The 19,888-nt window shown below is 47.7% G+C and overlaps 1 protein-coding gene across 5 annotated transcripts in view; it reads right to left on the reverse strand.

Moving 5' to 3' along the window:
• Positions 1-19,888, reverse strand: part of STIM1 (stromal interaction molecule 1) — a 138,702-nt gene that overhangs the window by 80,305 nt on the left and 38,509 nt on the right. The window lies entirely within an intron of this gene.

Below are 19,888 nucleotides of genomic sequence, written 5' to 3' on the forward strand. Positions count from 1 at the left end.
GTCTCAAAGGCAGTTCTTCCAAAGGGAGAGACGGGTACTGACAGGACAGCAAGGGGTCTTCCCTGCAGCCACCCATGCTGTGAAGTTTTGTGGATTCAAGGGCACAGATAATGCCATCACCCCCCTGGTATCCAGAGACCCTGATGAAATGAAGCTATTCACCCCCTTAAAAAGTGAAATATGTGCTGAATTAAGCAATTAGCTGGATCAGGGCCCAAGTGTGAACAGAAAGAGGACACGCGTCAGAGTTGTCTACCTAACAGCACTATATTCAACCCAATGCTTCCAACTATTTTGTTCACTCCAAACCCTGCTAGTAAGGTAGAGAAACCCTTGGAGGGGGACAGATCCATAGTCCATAGGGAGAGGTTGTCAGCATATGTTTTACCTGGCCTGGGCAGGTTTCATAAACAAACTGGCTGAGGCAATCTCCAAATTAGATTCACTTTAGTGGCCCAGCCTAGTACTAGCACGCACACCCAGGCACACACATGAGAGCACAGCAGCTGCTATCATACTTCAAGGGACACTGTTTTCCAGCAAGTTTTTTTGCCTGTGCCTAGTCTCCCTCTCCAGATGTCTGGGAAGCCCCCCTGTCTCATTCACCCCAGACTCTTGAAAACATAAGGAAGAGAAAAATTGCAAGGGATTTTCTGAAACTGACTCCCCCGCTCAGAGAGCGCAGTGCCCAAACGACAGCTACTGCAGGTAAGTGCTTTAGTCCATCAGATGCCAAATGTCGCAGGCAAGAGGCAGAAATACAAGCGAGTAAAGCAGTAAAGGAGCACATGTGATAAAAACTGGATGAATAAGACAAGCGCAACTGACGGTTACTTGCACTTGTCTCCGAACACAGGTGCCTGTGTCAGATAGAAATGGCTCCATGAGTCACGATAAAGCACTGCACGATCACTAAGGGTTTACTGGAAACCTCTCTGCCGAAGACAGAAACAGATGAATGGGTCAGACTGCATCGCCTCTTGTCATTTACAGTAATCTCAGCTGCCAACGTTTCTGAATGTAAGGCGGCTCCGGCCACAAGCCTCGCCCATCCCAAAATATCAGCGAAAGCCCAGGGAGAAACTCCAATGCAACAGCAGGGGAGCAGCGGTTCTCCTTGCAGATGTCCCTTCAACCTGAGATCTCTCTCAGTTTTGGTTTGTGTCTGCACACACCTGAAATAACAACATAAGGCTCGTTCGATTCCTAAAGAAGATGCCGTATCCTTGAAGCTTAAATCAACCCGGAGGTGAAGAGCCACAAACATTTCAGAATCCATTACTGGAACGAGTTTCATTTTTATTTATTCTAGTCAAGCAAATATTAAAATTATGCTCTCCAACTTCAGAGTTCACATTAGACAGTTGCCCACTCGTGATCCCGTACAAAGAGCATCCACCTACCAATTCAGTCTGTAGCTCGTGCTCATCTTTTCTAAAGTGAACTTGACTTGTCTTATTTGTTTTGTTTTTTTTAAATAAGAAACTCAAACAACCGGTGCATTCAAACTCCTGGCAACTACCAGCCCCGAGGCAGGTCTTTTCAAACTGACATGGGACTTAAATTACAATCGGCTAGTGTCTAATATAAACGCAGATTAGAAGATGGGACGCACCAGTTTCCCTCAACGCTCCATCAAAGGAAGTCAGTTGTGTGTGCTATGTCCGGCAGATATTAAGAGATTATTCCTACCCAATGCTCCAGAAAAAGGTGAAAATCCCCAAGGCACCTGCTGGAACACCACTAGCAAATTTCTTCCCAAATTAGGCAAGCGGCTCAGCTCTTCATACAGGAGCTGAAATCACCACGATTAGTATCCAGTCCTATTTGTGCTCTGAAATAACAGCGGAGCCCAAGACATAGGTAATAGCCAATTTCTCTTGAATTCCCATATACACCGCCCCTTCTGGGGAAAGGATTCTTATCCTCAAAGAATAGCAAAAGCATCTGGGAATTAAAAATATATAGATATATCCAGACATATCCTGAAATCCTGGCCTATGCTGAAGAAGCAGACCCCTCACTAAACTATCTACCCTGCTACAACCCTGTAATATCAATATGGGTGTGCAGAGTTAAACTGGCAAAATCCTCCTAGTACAGACAAGGCCTTTGTTAGCTGAAAGTTTGTCCTGGTCAGACTTGCTGAGAGATGAGAATAGAAATACTGGTGCTTGAAGAAGTTTGTATTCTTCGGGGAAGAAGGTCAGCAGATTTGTTACTATGGGTACTTCAGCCTGTTTGCAGCTTAGGAGTGGATCCAGACCTGTCAGTCCTTGGCAGAAAGAGAATACCCCTGTCCTGAGATGGCCTCCAGTTAAGGCAACTGCCAGGACATGTCCAGACGGGCACGCATGTACAATTTGCAGCACTGCAGACCCGTCTGCAATGCTACAGACCACACACACACCACACATGCGTGCGTTTGCTGTGCTGCTAGTTTACAGCATGGCGGGTGTCAAAATAACCCTCAGAAGAAAAAAGCAAGCAGTTCATGTGGCGGCAGCGTAAGCCACCCAAAACTGGAGCCTGGCAGGCCGAAGCCATGCCCCAGCTGTCAGACAAGTGCTGCGTGCCTGCATCACCACTGTGTCTTGGGAGGCCCCTAGGACTCCAGGTATAGCATGTTGCACACCAGAGCGTGTGTGCACGGGTGTTCCTCGAGGACCAGCAGCAGCACCACAAATATGTGCCGCTGCTCCCCAGGAAAACATGTTGCATGCTCATCTGGATGCACCCCCAGAGTCTCTCTTAAATTACATGTTGTGGGCACCATACGTTAAAAGCAAAGCCATAAGTTCTGCTACTCTATAACAAGAAGAGAAAAATGCCCAGAACAAAAATTGTCCTAAATTTTTTTAAACGAACTTAGAATAAAACAAAGCTGAATAAAAATAAGCTGAATATGCACTAAGAATATCCCCTTGTTGCAAAAAAAGGGCCAGTGGTATACTGCATTATATTAACAGGAGTGTCCCTTGAAAATCAAGGGAAGCGATTCTTCCACTCTATTTGGCACTGATGAGGCCTCATCTATATCCAGTTTTGGGCCCCACGCTTCAAGAAGGATGTGGACAGGTTGGAAATGAGTCCAGCAGAGTGACACAAATGATTATAGACCTAGGAAGCAAGGCTGATGAGGAAAGGCTGCAAGAACTAAGGTCATTTAGTTTGGAGAAGAGAAGATTTGAGAATAATCTTCAAAATACTTGAAGCAGGATTACAGAGAGGCTGGAGATGGGCTTTGCTCAATGACTTTAGGGGACAGGACTACAAACAATGGCCTCCAGCCACAGCAGCAGAAAATTAGGTTGGAGATTAGAAGGATCTTGCTGACTTGGAGGGTGGTCAAACATTGGAACAGGAACCCAAGAGAAGGTGGGGAATCTCCATCCCTGGAAACATTTGAAGAGCAGACTGGACAGACACTTGGGATGGTTTCATTAAAGACAATCCTGCCTTGAGTGGCTGCAGGGGACAACCTCTTACTGTCCCACCAATAATACTGCCTTGAGTATTTCACGAGTTGGGGGATGAATGCTACGACACCTGAGGACTATGTCGCTGAAAAGAAGTGCAAGACTAATCCGCAGCAGAGGAAGTTCAAGAGGTTGTCAACCCCCCCCCCCGCGTGAACAGGAAACAGTGATGCTCAGAAATTCGGTGTTAGTAAATACAAAGTACAATGACAGCAGCCATAAGAGTTATTAGGATAGTGCTGTTCGGGAATGAAGGAGGCGGCTCCAGTATAGCCTCCTGGGGATGTAGTTGGCCTAAGGGGTCAGTTTCAAAATCAGGGTTTCCACAAAAACTTCCTTTTTCTTGAAAATGCCAGGAATATCCAAGTACAAAAACTTGATCTTTCGACTCGGGTGTTCGTAAACCCATGCTAGTGCCCTCCGGAAGGAACACAGGTATACGTTTCACTTGTTTAATGTGATAATTGGATCTTGGGCTTTGCGTCAGCCAGCACGAGATGTTCTGCTTGCTGACTTCTTACTAGGCCCCATGAGCAGCAACTGCTTCATCCAAATAGCCATTTTGCAACTCAGAAGCTAGATGGGGGGGCTGTGTTCATAGCAGGCCTCCTCGGTGAGCAAGATACGAGGCCTGTGAAACATTAGCTTCTCCTGCTAGCATTATCAGCATGCTCTCCTTCCTGCCTTTTCTATGGTCCTGAGGAGCAGTGGAAATAATGGGACGGCATACAGCAGAGATCTTGCTCGGCTTTGTGAGGGATCACCTCTGGCCCGGCATCTAGCATCCCAACCCCTGCAGAGACTACAGGGGGTTTGTACTGCCATTTGCAGACACGAAAGACACAAATCACAAGCCCAAACTGAGCCAGTAATACTTCCAGGTGCAAATTCCACTGTGCTCAATCCCTCTTCTGCCATCTCACCCTGGTGTTCATCTCTCCCTTGAAGGGAAACACAGAAAGAAACACAGAACATTGCTCTGCTCAGGACTGCAGTCTTCTATGTCAGTTTTCCTACTTTAAAAAAAAAAAAAAAAAAAAAAAAATCAGACATGCAGACTGTTAGATCCAGAACACGCTCGTTACCTGTGCAAGGAAAAATGCTCTGAGGCTTCAATAAATCAGTGTGTTCCAACCAGCGGCTGCTCTGCTCTCACATGCATTGAAACGGGACCCAGAGAAGCCCTTTCTACTATCTTCAGCCAACATCTGCCTGCTCCGCTGATCTAAAAAGTGTCTAAAAATCTGGTTGTCTGCGTTTTACCAACTAGAAGAGCAAAGAATAAGTATTGGAGCCTGGACCTCCACATCTATATAGGGCGGCACACAGAAGGGATAAGAAGAACAGCTGATGCAGCTTCAGTGAACTGGATCTGGCTCATAGGAAGCATGCCATAGCGAGTCATGTTCTTGAGACCATCACGCTCGTTAGACATCGCTAGGAACTGGATATTTATTCTGTAACACCCGTGCTACTTTCCTGGGCCAGATGCGTGTGGAGGAACGGAGCAAACTTCCAAAACAGAGGACCAGAAGGTGAGTGCAAGGTGGCTCCCTCCCTTTCTCCAACATTTCTCCAAAGCCGGCTTCTCCAGGCAGGCGTGGTGACGGCAGCCTCTGGGAACAATCTGGAGGGCATGACGACCTGCAGCAGCAGCCAGTGACGACAATCCGGCAGTCAGGGTGTGGAGACCTACAGCAGCAAGCCGGGACAACAGGCCAATATTTCCCCAGCCTTTTACGCATGGCAGGACACCCCTGTTCCTTACTTACACCTTCTCAGGGAGCGGACAGAAGCAGAAATAGGGAGGGTTTGCTCAGCACGGGCACAGGCCTTATCCTCAGCTCTGTACAAGAGAAGCACACCTCAGCGGGTATTTTTTTTTTTACTTCCCTTCTAGCTTGCTCGGTTGTTGCTTGCTTTTAATACACATTCAGCTCTCTAGCACCGATTTGGGCAGCCGGTGCCCCTCTCCCAGGGAGCAAGAACTCCCTTTCTCCCTATTGCACATGCACGCAGCCATCAGCAGAGATCTCTGGCTTGGCCTCCTCTGAGTTAAATCTGCCGTGCTGGGCTCGGCGAAGCTCCACAGGAGAACAGGGTGTGCTTTTATTTATATCTCCTTTTGGAGCTTGTCCCTTGCAATCCCACTCCAGAAGGCAGTGAGATTTGGCTCCAGTGTTGCTCCCAAGTATTTCCAGTGCCCTTCCTGCGTTCTCAAGACGGGCCGGGGTTACTGCCTTCTCTGCACACCACGCACCTCTAAGTCTTTCCAGAAAAAGTAAGGGGGTTTGAGAACAGACTCCAAAAAGGCTCCACTGCTTTCAAGCACCTGGGCCAGCACAGGCCAGATGGGTTTGTATCTCTCAAGCCTCACCTGGGAGGTGTAGGAACCCCTACAAGGCTCGTTATCCAGGAGAACGAACTGGGCCTGCAGGTCCCTTACAGGAAAGGGCCATGTTGGCACTCTGTCTGATATCTTTGGGGTGTAGCTGGAGGCAAGGCAAGACAGGAGCAGAAGACCAAGCTTCACAGGCAGGTGGACGACTGCTGGTGCAAACTCTTCAGGACTCGGGTGAGATCTTCCATCTGCCTTCCCGTCCAAGGGTGGGGAAGGGAATCTACTTGCTAAGAAGCCAGTTCTTCTCCAATGCCACCAGCATGCTTCCCTGCCCGGGGTGGGAGAGGGAACTGAAGCCTGCCCACAGAACAAAACTAAGCTCCTCAATTGGCACATCTACATGAGATGCTTACTGCGCATTAACCTAATAACACTGAGCAGTAGCATGTCATGGGAAGAGCCGTGCTCATAGCCGACTGCACAGTGTTATTAGGCTAATGCGTGGTAAGCATCACTAAATAACTGTGCACCGGCACTACTGCGCAGTAACTCTAGGTACTGTGCATTTAGTTAGTACTTTATTAAGGAAGTACTAAACTAACTGTGCAGTATCTAAGGTGCATTAATGAAAGTAATGGCTCAATGAGCCACTGAATGGGTACAAGGTGATGAAAGCAGAAAACTCTCCTCCCTTGCTTCCTTCTGCCACTGGCTCTCAGTCGAGCCTATTTCCTGAAGCATGCAGAGAACCAGCTCCCAAATGTCTTAAAGGAAGGAGAAACAGAGCTAAGAGAATAACCCCCGCAAAGGATGTGGCTGGGAGTCGGAGGCATTACTGTACCCACAGATTATCTGCAGATCTGAAGGGAAGCTTGAAACTTGTAGCCAACAGGCCAAAGCAAGCACCAGCCAGGAGAGAGGCAGAAAACTTGGGGCAGGCTTCTCCTGACGGGGACAGGTCTGGGTCTGCCCCCAGGGTGAGGGAAGGAGGACCCACTGCAACAGGCCTGAGGACCTCACCGTGAGAAAGAAACCAGCTTAAGAAGGGGTTTGGGCTGCGAGCTGCAACTTGAAGGAAGCTGCAATTACTAGATTTTTTCTGGTTGCTTTACAATTGAGTGAACACACGTGGCGGTTGTCTCCAGTGCAGACAACATGCACCCCAGACAAGGTGGCGAATGCCTTTACAGGCCCAGAAAGGGCTCAGGAGACACCACAGAGCAGGAAAGGAGCGTCCAAGGGGGATTCTTGCCAGTGGCTGTTCAACTGCAAGTTCTCACCAAATTTTCTTCCGCGAGTTCCCATCATCTCTAACGATGTTTGAAAAGCTCCCTTAATGCCAGTAGAGTAGGTCATCCCCAGCCACATTTAATATTAGAATAAAAGCCGCCATTGGGATAGGATTAGATGGCAGCTTAGTTTACTTTTAGGAGTTGTGATTTATACAAAAAGCTTATTAAAACTGGAGCCACAGCCAGAAAAGAAACCGATCTTTGGGGAAAAGAGAGAAAGGACTTTCAGAAGCTGACTGGACCCAGCAAAAAGGCACGTCTCTTGGGTGGTCCCCCACCAATGTAGGGAACAGCTGCTTTTGAGCAGAGGATCTCCAAGCCATTCACACACATTAGCAAAGCCTCCTACCAGCCCTGGAAGGGCAGGAAGAGGGCATCATTATTCTTGCTAGAAGGACAGAGCGAGGCAGAGTGTTATCAGTTAGCAAAGCAATGACAGAGGGAGCAAGAAGCACCCCAGTTTTAGCTATCGAACAATACACCCTTGAAAGGTGGCGAGGGTACAATACTGCTCTCAGAGTCATTCTGACCTCTATGAAATACTATTCAAGTTACAGCCTTGCATGCCGCAGCTGGGCACAGCTTGTTAAAGAGGACGTAACTAGCCTTTAAAGGTAACGCCCCTGTGTGTAAGAGGTGTCATAAAAAGACTTGAAAACATATGATGCTATAGATCTAAGGGGTGAAGTCCCCGAATGGACAAGGGAGAGGGCATTTGAGCACATGGCTTATGCAAACACAGAGAAGGGTGCATCTGAAGGGAAATTAAAGCAAGACCCACTCACAGAATGTGATGGTGCATCCACCACAGCCCAGCCCTGGGGCAAACAGGCCTCCTTTTGCCTCTACAGGCAAAAGGTCCCTTTTCCCTATATTTGTTGAGGGGGGAGAAAAGAGTGTGGCAAACTTCCCTATTTGATTGATCTTAATGGCGATGTTCCTTGCATTAGGCATGGTGAAGGGGCCTGGGGTCCCACTGATTCTGTTGGGAGCGCAGACAGACCACGTTTCCATTCAGCATGAGTGATATGGGTGGTAGAAATGAGCAGGTCTAGAAGAAAGTCCATAAAATTAGCTCCTAACACACAAAAACTAAGAGCAGCACAGCAAGGCTCCAAAATAAGCTATGACTATCTGAGCCTGAAATATCTATCTGCATATAAACCCAACTCCATTCACTTCCACCACTTGAATGAAATGTTGGTGACAGAGTAACCTTATCTCCAAGATAACATGAATGACAACAGGGGACCACCAGAAAAAAACAAACTCAGACTTTTAAAACTTTTATTCCCCAGCAGAAACTCGCTCTGGGTCGAATGGCCTCTGGCGGAAAGCAACTTCCCCAAAACCTCCAGCCAAGAGTGCTCTTAAAAAGAAAACTACCCCGGTTTGGTCTCCCGTGTCCCAAACCCCCCTATTGTTCCGTCTTTTTCTACTTATATATAATTTCAAGGGAAAGATGTTTTAAAGTACAGTTGATGAGCAGGGCACCAAAATGAAAGCAGAATGATGCACCCTGCAAGCTGCTAAGTATCTTCAGGGCACACAGACTACCAGACCTAACGATCCTAAAGACCTTGCAAAAGTAGGTTCTTCTTAGGAGTAACTGTTGATATGCATTTCCTACAAACCTCAAGAAAAAACCCTTTCCTGACTCATTTTTCACTAGCGTTTCTCCCTGCGTTCATCTGTCTCTCTCATTCTCCAGGACATGGAAAAAGAATTAAGATCGCGTTCTCCAAGTGCTGAAGATGACCAGGCTTAGGGGTTGCTGCCAGGCAGACGAGAGAAATGCTCCTCCAGCCCCTGGCTCCTTGAGAAGTTGGTAACCGGAGTCCGACCTCGCACAGCAGGACTCGGGCTCGGGCAGCGTCACGCATAAGAACATTCTATAAAGCATTAGATCACAGCAGCTGGCAACGTGCTAAGACCGCTGCTCTATCAAGATGCATTTCAGGCGGACAGACGATGCCTTTTTTCTTCCTTCAAGAGACTCTCAGACTGTGGAAAAACACCGGATGAATCAGCTCCCAGTCTGAGACTAATTTGCTCAACAAAGAGCCAAGGAGTGAGGCAAGGAAGGCAGTTTTCTCCCACACAGCCCTGCCAGTGGGCCATGAGGATCTACTGGATCCCACTTCAAGGCTACTCCATCTCCACGCCCTGCATAAGCCCTGCGTAGGCCTGGCCTCTCTCAAAGACAGCAGCACTCAACCTTTTAGTCCTGAGAGCCAAATACGTGACATGGGGTTGGGTCCACAAGTCGGATCCAGTGTGGGGTTGGTGCTTGAGGTCGGTCCACAGGTGCAATCCAGTGCACCAGTCCGATGCCACGTGCCAGATACGGCCTCAGAGCGACCCTGCGGCCCGGGGGAGCAACCCTATATACCGGCCCAATCCAGGGCTTCAATTAACACTGCCACAACAACGGGCACCTCTGCTCTGGGACTCAGCTCCCTGATCATTTTGCATGTACCACTGGAAGCTAATCTAATCTAGGTCACTAGTGACCAGTGATCTAGAAATGAAAGGCTTGGCATTTCCCAAGCAATTACGGCCCCGTGACTGATCTGTTTTTAAGTTCCTGCCGTGCCTTTAATCCTGCAAGTTCCTTCCTTTAAAGGTACTGTCACAGCCCTTGGTGGGGTGCAGCTATTCTGGCTCAGGAAGGTTCGTTTCGAAAGCAAGGGAGCAATGATTCAATTTTGGTCCGAGACGTTACACAGCCAGAACAGAGCTCGCTGCGACAGTGAAACCATGGAAGTCATTTCCCCCTGTTTCTTTATACTTCTAGGAAGTCACATTGCTCAGTTTTCAGTGAAGTGTTACTGAGTGATTTGTAGTGGCAAAGGATGCCAAAAGAGGCAAAAAATGCAGAAGCGAGGGAAAAGCCCCTGAAGTATAGCAACCCAAAATAAAATACTGACAACTGCCAAATAAATACCAGCATTCAGGATCAGCTGACAACACAGAGCATCAGCCCCCATTAAAAAGGGACTCGAGCACGAATACTGCCTGAACAATTAGGTGAGAACGTTCTTGATCCACTACACCGATTGTCTCTGCTGCAGCTTGGACTGCAGCAGATCTTATAAATGGGAATTCACTGCAGTTGTTCTGTTCCCATATCTCCTGGCTACACCGCAAATCATTTTAGGGGTATGGACCATATGTGCTCCTCACCTGAACAACCACTGCTACGCCAGATTAAAACCTACAGGAGACGGTTCCCTTTCTGTCGGAAACAGCCACCCACATATGCTGGAGATACTGGTCCTGTTCTCTTTCTTTCAACCTTCCTGGAGCACATTCATCAGCAAGGGAGAAACAGCAGGAGTTCAAGGACCATTTTATGAAAGAGGTATTTAAATATCAGCACTGCACGTATATCAAGAATTTTATTTCTACGCAGATGCCCCAAGACATCTGGGTATGATCAACAGCCACCTGCTTCCGCTTCAGACTCATTTGGCCACCTGCATTTTTGTTCTTAGCTTTTCTACTCCCTGGCACACTTACTACTCAGGACAATTCTTCACCCATGACAAATCATAGAAAATGAGGGTTGGGAGGGACCTCAGGAGGTCACATCTAGTCCAACCCCCTGCTCAAAGCAGGACCAGCCCCCAACTATATCATCCCAGCCAAGGCTTTGTCTACTTGGGTCTTAACCTTTCTAGGTAACCCGTTCCAGTGCTTTATTACCCTCTTGTGATTAAGTTTTTCCTAATATACAACCTTGACTTTCCTTGCTGCAACTTGAGCCCATTGCTCCTTGTTCCGTCATCTGCTACCACCAAGAATAGACTGTGATGGAGCCTCAGCCCTAGAAATGCTCCAGAAGAGCATTATGGAAACAACCACGTTGGCCTGCCAGCTTTCTCCTCAGATTCAGCACAGGGGGATCGATGCTGATCTCACCCTCGCCGGTCTGAGCCAAGAGCAGATTTAAGTCAGCGCAATGACAGCAACATTAGAAATCAAGCTACTGATCTGCAAGGACGCAGCAATGCCCCTGGGTGCTGCTGCAAGGGAGCTCCAGCTGGCGACCCTGATAAAGCGCTCTCAACATCATCCGGAGAAAATAAAGGCTGGAAAATTCACAGGTCCTGACTGGGCATCTCCTACTCAGGTTGAGCAGCAGTCACTTATCAGCAGCCTCACTGCTGACAGTGGGACCTCACAAATGAAGGAGTAAGAGCTCAAAGTGAGTAAGTGCTGTAGCACAGGGCCCTGAAAAAGTTGCATGGCTGGGCCTCTAACCACTTCCTCCCAAGAGACAGGAAGCCTCAATTCGAAAGGAGCCGTGGAAAGGAATGACACAAATGCTCGTGGTGCTGTGCGGCGTGACATCCGCTCTCCCTCCACTTCCGTCCTCCCCATATCTCATCCAAACACGCCCTTCATCACTGCTGTAGCCAACAGTGAGGTTTCCCCATTTGCCCTCCTATCTGGTTCCTCTTCCCAATTCCCCTATCAGTACAAACACAGAGTCTCTGCCTATCCTCAAAAAGAAAAAGCCTGCCTAACATCCCCACTGCAACCTCTCCCTCTTTATACCAAACCTCCTGTCCTCCTCCAACACCCAACCCATTGACACAGCACTGTTTAGCCCCACTATCTTGAGCTCCTTCCCTTCAGCTGCAAAACTGGAGCCCCCAGCCTGGTTTCTGCTCAGTCCACAGAGCAGGTAACTATCAGGTTTAGGGACAGCCTTCTCCAGTCCCTGTCACCAAGCCAGTCTGGGTGACATAGTATTTGTATTTCATCACAATTAAGAAAAGTCTCCTGCAACAAAATACAGCATTCAGCCAAAGGGATGTCATTTGTTTTCAAGATCTGAATGTTTTTCTTCTCTGAGAGGAGGGAATTAGCAGTTGCGACTGCAAAGGCAGAACAGCGATGGATGGAGAAGAGGCTGGACAGAGAAGGATCATATTAGCAACTACGATGTCAGGAACAGACAGCTGCACACAGCTGGGCACTAGGACAAGGCTCCAAGAAACTGTCTCCCCTCACCCCAGTGGGGCAGGGACCCAGGGAGACTTGCCACAGGAAGGGACCCAGGAAGGCCAGTAAATATTTTGGAGGGGGTGGGGGGGACTTATCCGGGTTTTACTGGCTCTAGAAAGACCTCAAGGAACAAAGCACTGGCCCAATAAAACCCATTGTTGGAATTCAAGTTTCAGTTGACTAAAAACAGATCAGGCACTGCCTTGTAATACTTATTTCATCAAAATTAACGTGCGACGCACTACTGCTGGATGCCTCCAGCTCCAAGCAGATTAGACTCAGTGTCCCCAGGGATGCCTCATCATCATGGACAGCTTAACCCCTAGCAAGCAATCTTCCAACACACAACGCAGTGTTTGGGAACTGAAAAGAACAGCATTTTCACAAAGGAAAAGGTCAAATGCATCTAAAGATAACCCAGTTTATATGGATATTTGTTTGCAAAAGACCATAGGTTCAAGGGGCAATCGCGCTGGCAGGAAGCCACAGTAGAAGAATAAATCAAGTAAGACCTACGTAGTCCCCACCCTGTGAAGCGCTAGACTCTTGTTATTTTCTTTTTTCTTATATTCTTATGTTGACTAGGGTCTTTCTAGAAAAAGAAGGGGCTAAGGAGAAGGGGAGAGCTGTGTGAGTTTTTTTATGAAACTCCAAGGAGGCAGATTGCCCAGATGACTCAACTTACAACATATTTTGATAATGAGGCCCTGACTTTTTGTATGGCACTGCAGACTTCATTTGGACTATGGGGCTTGCTTGACTTCTCTGCTCTTGTACTTCCACATTGGCATAAAACCCAAAGGAGTTAACAGGGGAAATTCCTCCACCTAGCATAAAGCTAACAAACGGAGGAGCTAACATACTTTTATGTTCATTTGTTCAAATAGGGCATCCTTGGTAGAAGTAGGGTCACTAATGGAGGGTCACGATTTAATGTGTGAACCTCAGCGAGGAAGCAACTAAACAATGACTTAATGAGTGGAAAAGCGGAAAATTCTGATCAGGAGTTGATGGAGAAAGGGACATCACCTGACAAAGGGGAATGGAGGCCATCCTAGAATACATCCCTTGCCAGTTTGGGTTTGTTTTGTTTTTTAATAGAGAGAGAAGGGAAAAGGCAAAACCAGACTCCTTGTTCCAGCCAAGAAGCCACATGCAGCAGGGCTTGGAGCAGAGGAAAAATCAACAAACCACTGCCCCAAATCTCAGCCAGTTTCCCCTCCCTTAGCCACCTCATGCTCTGGAAATGCTAGAGGCGTTCTGTTTGCCTTGATCTATATAATTTCTATTCTGCTGCTCGTCTAGACCTGCACCATTTCTTGGTACAGAGCAGCACACTGAGGAGCCTGGGCACCACATCCTATGGTTAACACTTCTGAAGGGGTATGTTGCAGGGCAAGATGCCCACAAGTCCCAGAAAGGAGCTCTCAGAAAAGGTTTGCTTCCATTTCTGGCAATGGCCCTAGAACCACATGGTATCAACTTCCCAAAGGAGGTGGAGAGATGGGATCTCCACCATGAGGACGTGATCAGAGACCCAAATCCTGTGGCAGTGGTTGGACTCTCCACTGCCTCAGACAGCTTCAAAGCAAATGGGTCTAACGCGTAGCAGACCTGCGACCTGAGACCAATCTAGGAACTGTAGCACTCGGAGCTGCAGGGACCACAGCCAATATCCAGAAGCCCTGCGCAGAATTCCTCTGTTGCTTATTCCAGTTTTATACTGGTCAGAGTCTGCTGGTTTTAGGGGTATATTCCTGATTTAAACCAGCACGAGGGAGAAATGGGTTGCTTCTCTTAAGGCACCATGAAATCTGGGGCTGTCGGGGTGCGAGAACAGCCCTTTTGCATTAACAAAACCCAAAGCTGGTCTTCCCTTCATCAAAGGGCACCCACGAGCTGTTTGGCCAGGTGTTCTGCTTAAGTGGTGAAGCTTCTGCCACACATGGGAATAATGAAAGCACTGTTATTCAGAAGCAACAGGCAGTAGCATAGCTTGGGGAGGGTTGGCAGGACACGAGCCCTGGCCACCAAAAGGACAGCTGCCCATTGCTGCTGGAGGAGGTGTTGGGGTGGCCAACAACCCCAGGGATAACAGGGCAGCTGCCTCTTCCTATTGCAGCCATGGAGGTTTTTCAACACCAAATTTACTTTTTCCAAAAGCAGCTCGTGACATCAGTCAACCGGGCGGCTGCAGTAGGGGCATGCTAACCCCCAAGCTGTTGGCAGTACTGAGACCTCTTCCAGCAGCAGAGGCACCTACCCCAGCTGCCTCAAACCTCATCATCCCTCACCCGGAGCCCTGCCCAGGATGGGTTCGAGGCCAACTCCTGTGACATCTCCTCCCACAGGAGGGTAGAAACCTGACCACTTACACCTGTGACAACTGGCCACAGAGGCACTAACTTTTCCCACATGAAAAGAGAAAATAATAAACAACGGCTATGATCAGGTCAAGTGTTTTCAGAGGGAGCGAGCGAGCCATCAGTAAGCAACGCTTTGTTCGAACTCCCATAGAGCAAGCCGACAAGGAACTTGGAGACTACCAGAGGGAAGGGTGCTCACGGACATGACAAAGCAGGATAATTGCTTTTAGATTAGCAACTTGTTTCCTATCTGGGTTTTCACACTCCCGATCTTACTATTCATAGCACAGGGCTGGCAGGAGGAAGGCATGCCAGGCTCCTCCACCAGCTGAGTTTGCAAAGTCTATGCACAGTAGTTTATATAATGAGGAGGGGCGTTTGTTTATAGTAAACACGGTGCTCGTTTAACGAAGGGCAACCGTCTCGTTTATATTCAGAGCCCGGACACGCACATGCGCACGACACAGCAACCATGTCACCGTGTGTCACACTTAGAGAGAGAGTCTCTTTTTCCTCCCTGCCCAATCCCCCTGTTGCTCCGCTCTACAGCTCTTCCAGAATGGTTTCAGCCAGGGATGGCCAACCTGAGGCACACAGCCGATCCAGGAGGGAAGCAGGGGATATGGCAGCAGGCAGAGAGCAGAAAGCAGAGCAGCAGAGAGGGCCGGGGAAAGGGACCGGGATGGCACTCAGGGAGGGTTCTTGTACACATGCCAAAAAAAGGTGTCCATCCCTCCCACTGGTTTAGGCCACCAGAGGCAGAGATCACAGCTTCGAGTTACTTTAAGAAAAACAGGCTTGGGACAAGGAAAGAATTCCTTTCCCCCCCAAAAAACAAACTAACCATACAAAAATAAAGCAAAGCGATGGTAGAAATAATACAGCAAACTTGAAAAGAAGGCTGCTGCTCTTCACCACAAAGCAAGATCTGCCGCCCTGTTTCAGACTATCAGTTACACCTTTTGTAGATAATTTCTCATATCTTGCACCTTTTACTTGATTTCCTTAGTGACCTCTGTTGCTCTGAGCTCACTTGAACGTACATGCAAGAAGAAATAGCCTAGTCATTACATGGGAGGACAACCAACACCCCTGGTCATTAGATGTGGCATTTCCCTCCAGGACTCTATTTCCCTAGGCCAAGCAATCAAACTGCATTCCCGACAGGTTATATTTGCAGTTCAAGAGGAGGTGTAAAGCCTCAACGCTCCCCACCCAGGATTCTTTTAGTAACAACAGTATTTTCATTCATACTCTCATACACACGGTTCCTTAAACACGCAAGGGAAAAAACAAGAAATCAGGACAGCACCCTGGGAAGAAACATAAGCTATGAATCTGCTTCAGCAACCCTAACAAGGTACAAACGGTCTGGCCTTCAAGGCAAACAGCTCTTGTTGTACTTGTTCTGCACATAATCGTGCTTGCATTAAATTACAGTATTCCAACTCAACCTGCACGCTCTAAAACGGGGGGCTAATTTGCTTCACTAAAACACTAGCGATTCTCAGTCACTGAGATGCTTTTAAGGGTGCTGTGGTATGCTACACGAATGTCCACACTGTCAGATTTACAAACGTGATTCACAAGATAAGCCCAGAGATTTCCAATAGAAATCCATAACTGTGGTCTTTCTGAGTTCTTTGTAACAGAAAGACTGTTCTATTATTTTTTCTCTAAGCCAAAAAAGTGTGAAAACTAAGAGCTAGCATTTCCCAGAGATGCCTCAACTCTATCCAGGGGTGCAAGTCTAAAAAGGTTGAGAATGGCTGCACTAGACAGTACAACGCACGTAGACGTTTTTTCTGCAATGGCTGTAGTAACTGGCAGCTAAAGTTATGAACTGCTTCATAGTGACCTTGTGTGTTTAAAATGCATTTCCCCCAAGTCCTTGTCTTTCACTTCACAAGTGCACATGGATTGGTGTTTACACAGATTTGTTTCAGGTCTACATACAGTTGATGTTTACGTCAGCGTTTCAAGAACAATTCTCTTTCCAGGGTTCAGAGCAATAATGCTCTGCTCTATCCCTTAACAAATCCCCAATGGCTTTTAAGAGATAAGAGACATGTCTCACCATCTTCTCAGGCCAAGGAATCACCCCTCTTCCAAAGGGGTCTGCAGTGAGCATGACCAGCCTTAAAAAAATAGTTGAGGGACCGGCCTAAGATCCAAGTGCCAGAATTAAGTGAAGAAGCCACTAAGCATGTTGCCCAGCTGATAGACATGGTCCCTGCTCATGACAAAGGACTACAGGAATGTAAGCATGTCTTCTCTGTAGTGTGGACAATTTAAGTCCCGGGTCATCTGGAGGTAGTAACTGCCCTGGAAGCAGCAAAGCTGCCATACAGCATTCAACAGGGAGCAAGACTCACCCTAACATCCGGCTGGCAGCTGCAGGTTTGGGCTTGAATTTCTGCTTGTTTGGAAAAGGAGGAGTTAGTGCTCCAAGCTCTGCAGCTGTGAGGTGCCATGTGCTACATGAGTCTTGGCTTTGTATCAGCATCCCGACCCTCCAGGGCTTGTGTAGACAGGATACTCTTCAGAAAGGAGTTAGGTAAAAGCAATGAAGGGTATGAATGTATTGCCCCAAAACACCCCTATCTCAATGGGATACTGGAGACTGGTTTAGATCTTGGAGTCTCCGAAATGAAGGAATTCATAACCCAGCTGGGAGGAGGAAGGGGGGCTTGTATAAGGGAAAGGGAGTTTCATGCTTTTCCCCTTTGTTCCACCACCCCTCCCCTCCGAATGAAACACCATGTCCTTCCATCAGCAAGGTCTCACATACACACAGGAGCTGCTATGCACACTCACTCCTCGCACACAGATTCTAATCGCACCCGCTCACACCATTTGTTCTTGTCAATAGGCCTCCCTTAAGTCCATCTAAGAGTTCTCATGCCCTTTCCCCATCCCAGCCCCTCTTCACAGACTCACACCCATCTCCTTCCCTTCCAGCCCAATCCCAGCCTTCAACTGACTCTCCCCTCTTCTCCCGAGAAGAGAGCAGCAACACCTGGGCTCGCTCCTCATCACGGACCAAAGCGCATACACAGGGTAGGGCACAGCAATCAGTTGGCCTTTCCAGTACCCATAGTACAAAGTCTGCTTCATGCAGGGAGGGGGTGGCATTACTGGCAGTAGCTTCACTGCAGGCACTCGATTACTCCATATACGATAGTGGAATGAGACAGCACTCAGGATCCGAATCAAAAGAACAGCTAACAACATATATTCCCTGTCTCAGAGACAAAGTCAATAAACTGCTCAGAGCCTCCCTGCTCCCAGCCTACACACCTCGACCCGAGGAGAGTCGGCTTTTCAGAAACACCAAGCACCTGCAGCTTGCACCGATTTCAGGTGGGTCTGCTGGGCTCTCAGCACTCGGGGATCTCTATTCTCGAGTCCCAAGTTTTCAGACCCTCTGCAGGTGCAAACCGTTGCAGCTCCATTGTCTTCAGTGGGGCTACATCAATTCACATGAGCTTAAGATCCAGTCCTAAAAATATGACCGTGAACAACTTTCACTCACAAAGGAGGCACCCTGCACTCAGGCAGTGTCTTTCTTTATGAGCAATACGGGGGAAATCAGACACACCTACCACAGAAACACAGCCAACTCATCGAGAACGCATCCGCTGGGAGGATGCAACTGGTTTGGGACAGGAAGGGATGACAAACACCACATCTAGGGGGAATTGAAGAAGACAAATGTAATATATTGTCATTGGATCATGGCCCAGACACCAGGGTCAACACCTCTGTTCTGAGAACTACCCAGAGATCCTTAACGACCGAAAGTGGTTTTACAGCTGCTTGAGAAGATGCATAAAACAGAAGTCAGTGGAGGAGGAAACACCAGGGCAGGCTCCAAACGTTAACAGACATGAGTCAACTGCTTCCATCAGCTGCAGCCCACGATATGCTGTTTTAAATGCCAAGCTGCTGTATGTTAACCAGGCAAAACTAATAATTATTTTTAAAAAGGTAAAAGAAAAAAACTGCTAAGAGCCAGGAAACCACATAATGGAGGTTGGTGAGTCATTCTTGCCTGCAGCACTTACAAAGGCCCCAAGAAACCTGCAAAGAAAAAAACCTGCTAAGTGAGTGGGTTTCTGCCTCCTGCTCTTTGCCGAAAGAAGCAGATCATCCCTGTAACAGTGTTCGACCAACAGCGAGTTTTCAGACCTCAGCCACAGGATATCTGGGGAGAAGGCAGATTGTAAGAAGCTGCTATGAGGAACAAGGACTCAGAGAAGCACAAATCCTGTCCAAACTACGTCAACGGCAAATTTCCATGCGACAGAAAGGTATTGCACACTGAAGCAACAATTGATAGAATTTGTCACGCTGGGGAAAAAAAGAGGACCGAAGCTATACTTTTCTTTCTTTTAGAATAGCTAGAATCGTACTTAGTCCAAATAAAAAAAGATAGCTCGTATTGCAATACATATCATAGAGCAGGGAAATGAAATCATACTGGCCAAGATCAGAGCACAGTCACATGCATAAAAACTGCAGAGCATTACAAAATGTGTCCAAAAAAAGATTAGCCAACCAAAACAAATAACACAAACAATATTCAAAAAAAGCTGCCCTCTGGCTTAGAAGAGAAAGTCTCTTCAAAAGGCAGCCTGGCATCACAGGCAATTAAACTGCACCTTAGTCACAGAAGCAAGTTTCCCCTCTTGAGCAATAACACTATTTCTGCTGCCCCAGGTGAGTGTTGCTAGTGTGATAAACTGGGAAAACATCTGGGTTATCTTGGCTGATTGGGCATAGCTCCGTTTGCCTGTTTGGTTTTGTACTGCCGCCTGCCTGAATGCCTAGAACAGGAGTCAAAGGCAGCTATAACCGGGCTGTTAAAAAATATAGCAGGAAAAGGGAAAACAATGACAGATAAGGCAGAATGTAGGGCAGAGTGGCATCTTATAAACTAACTTGTTCAGAGAGGCATGACCTTTCTTAGCCCACTTGATCAGATGCTAAACAAATGTCAAGTAGCGCCTGAAGAAGTAGACTGCAACCTATGGAAGCTCATACCTCTCTGAGCAATTTAGTCCACGAGGTGCCACACTGCCCTGTTTATTTGCCTAGTTTCTGCCTAATACAGCTAACCACATCTCTCCACTCACTGACTAGGGGAGGACAAGGAGCAATGGCCATAAACTGTTGGAGCCTGGCTGGGTTGCCAATACAGATGTGTAAGCTGTGGTAAGGAGCTTGGCTGCAGTACTCTTCAAATTTGTGCCCCGCAAAGGCTGTACATGTAAGGCAAAAAAAACAATGGTGCTTTATGCCAAAGAGGTAGCTTGAGTCATTTGAACTGAGGCCAGTCTCAGGCTCCCAAAGGGCTGCCCCACCCCCACTCTGAGAAGTCCATGACCGGTT

The sequence above is a fragment of the Alligator sinensis genome, unplaced genomic scaffold (genome assembly GCF_000455745.1).
Source record: "Alligator sinensis unplaced genomic scaffold, ASM45574v1 scaffold364_1, whole genome shotgun sequence".
Classification (NCBI taxonomy): Eukaryota; Metazoa; Chordata; order Crocodylia; family Alligatoridae; genus Alligator; species Alligator sinensis.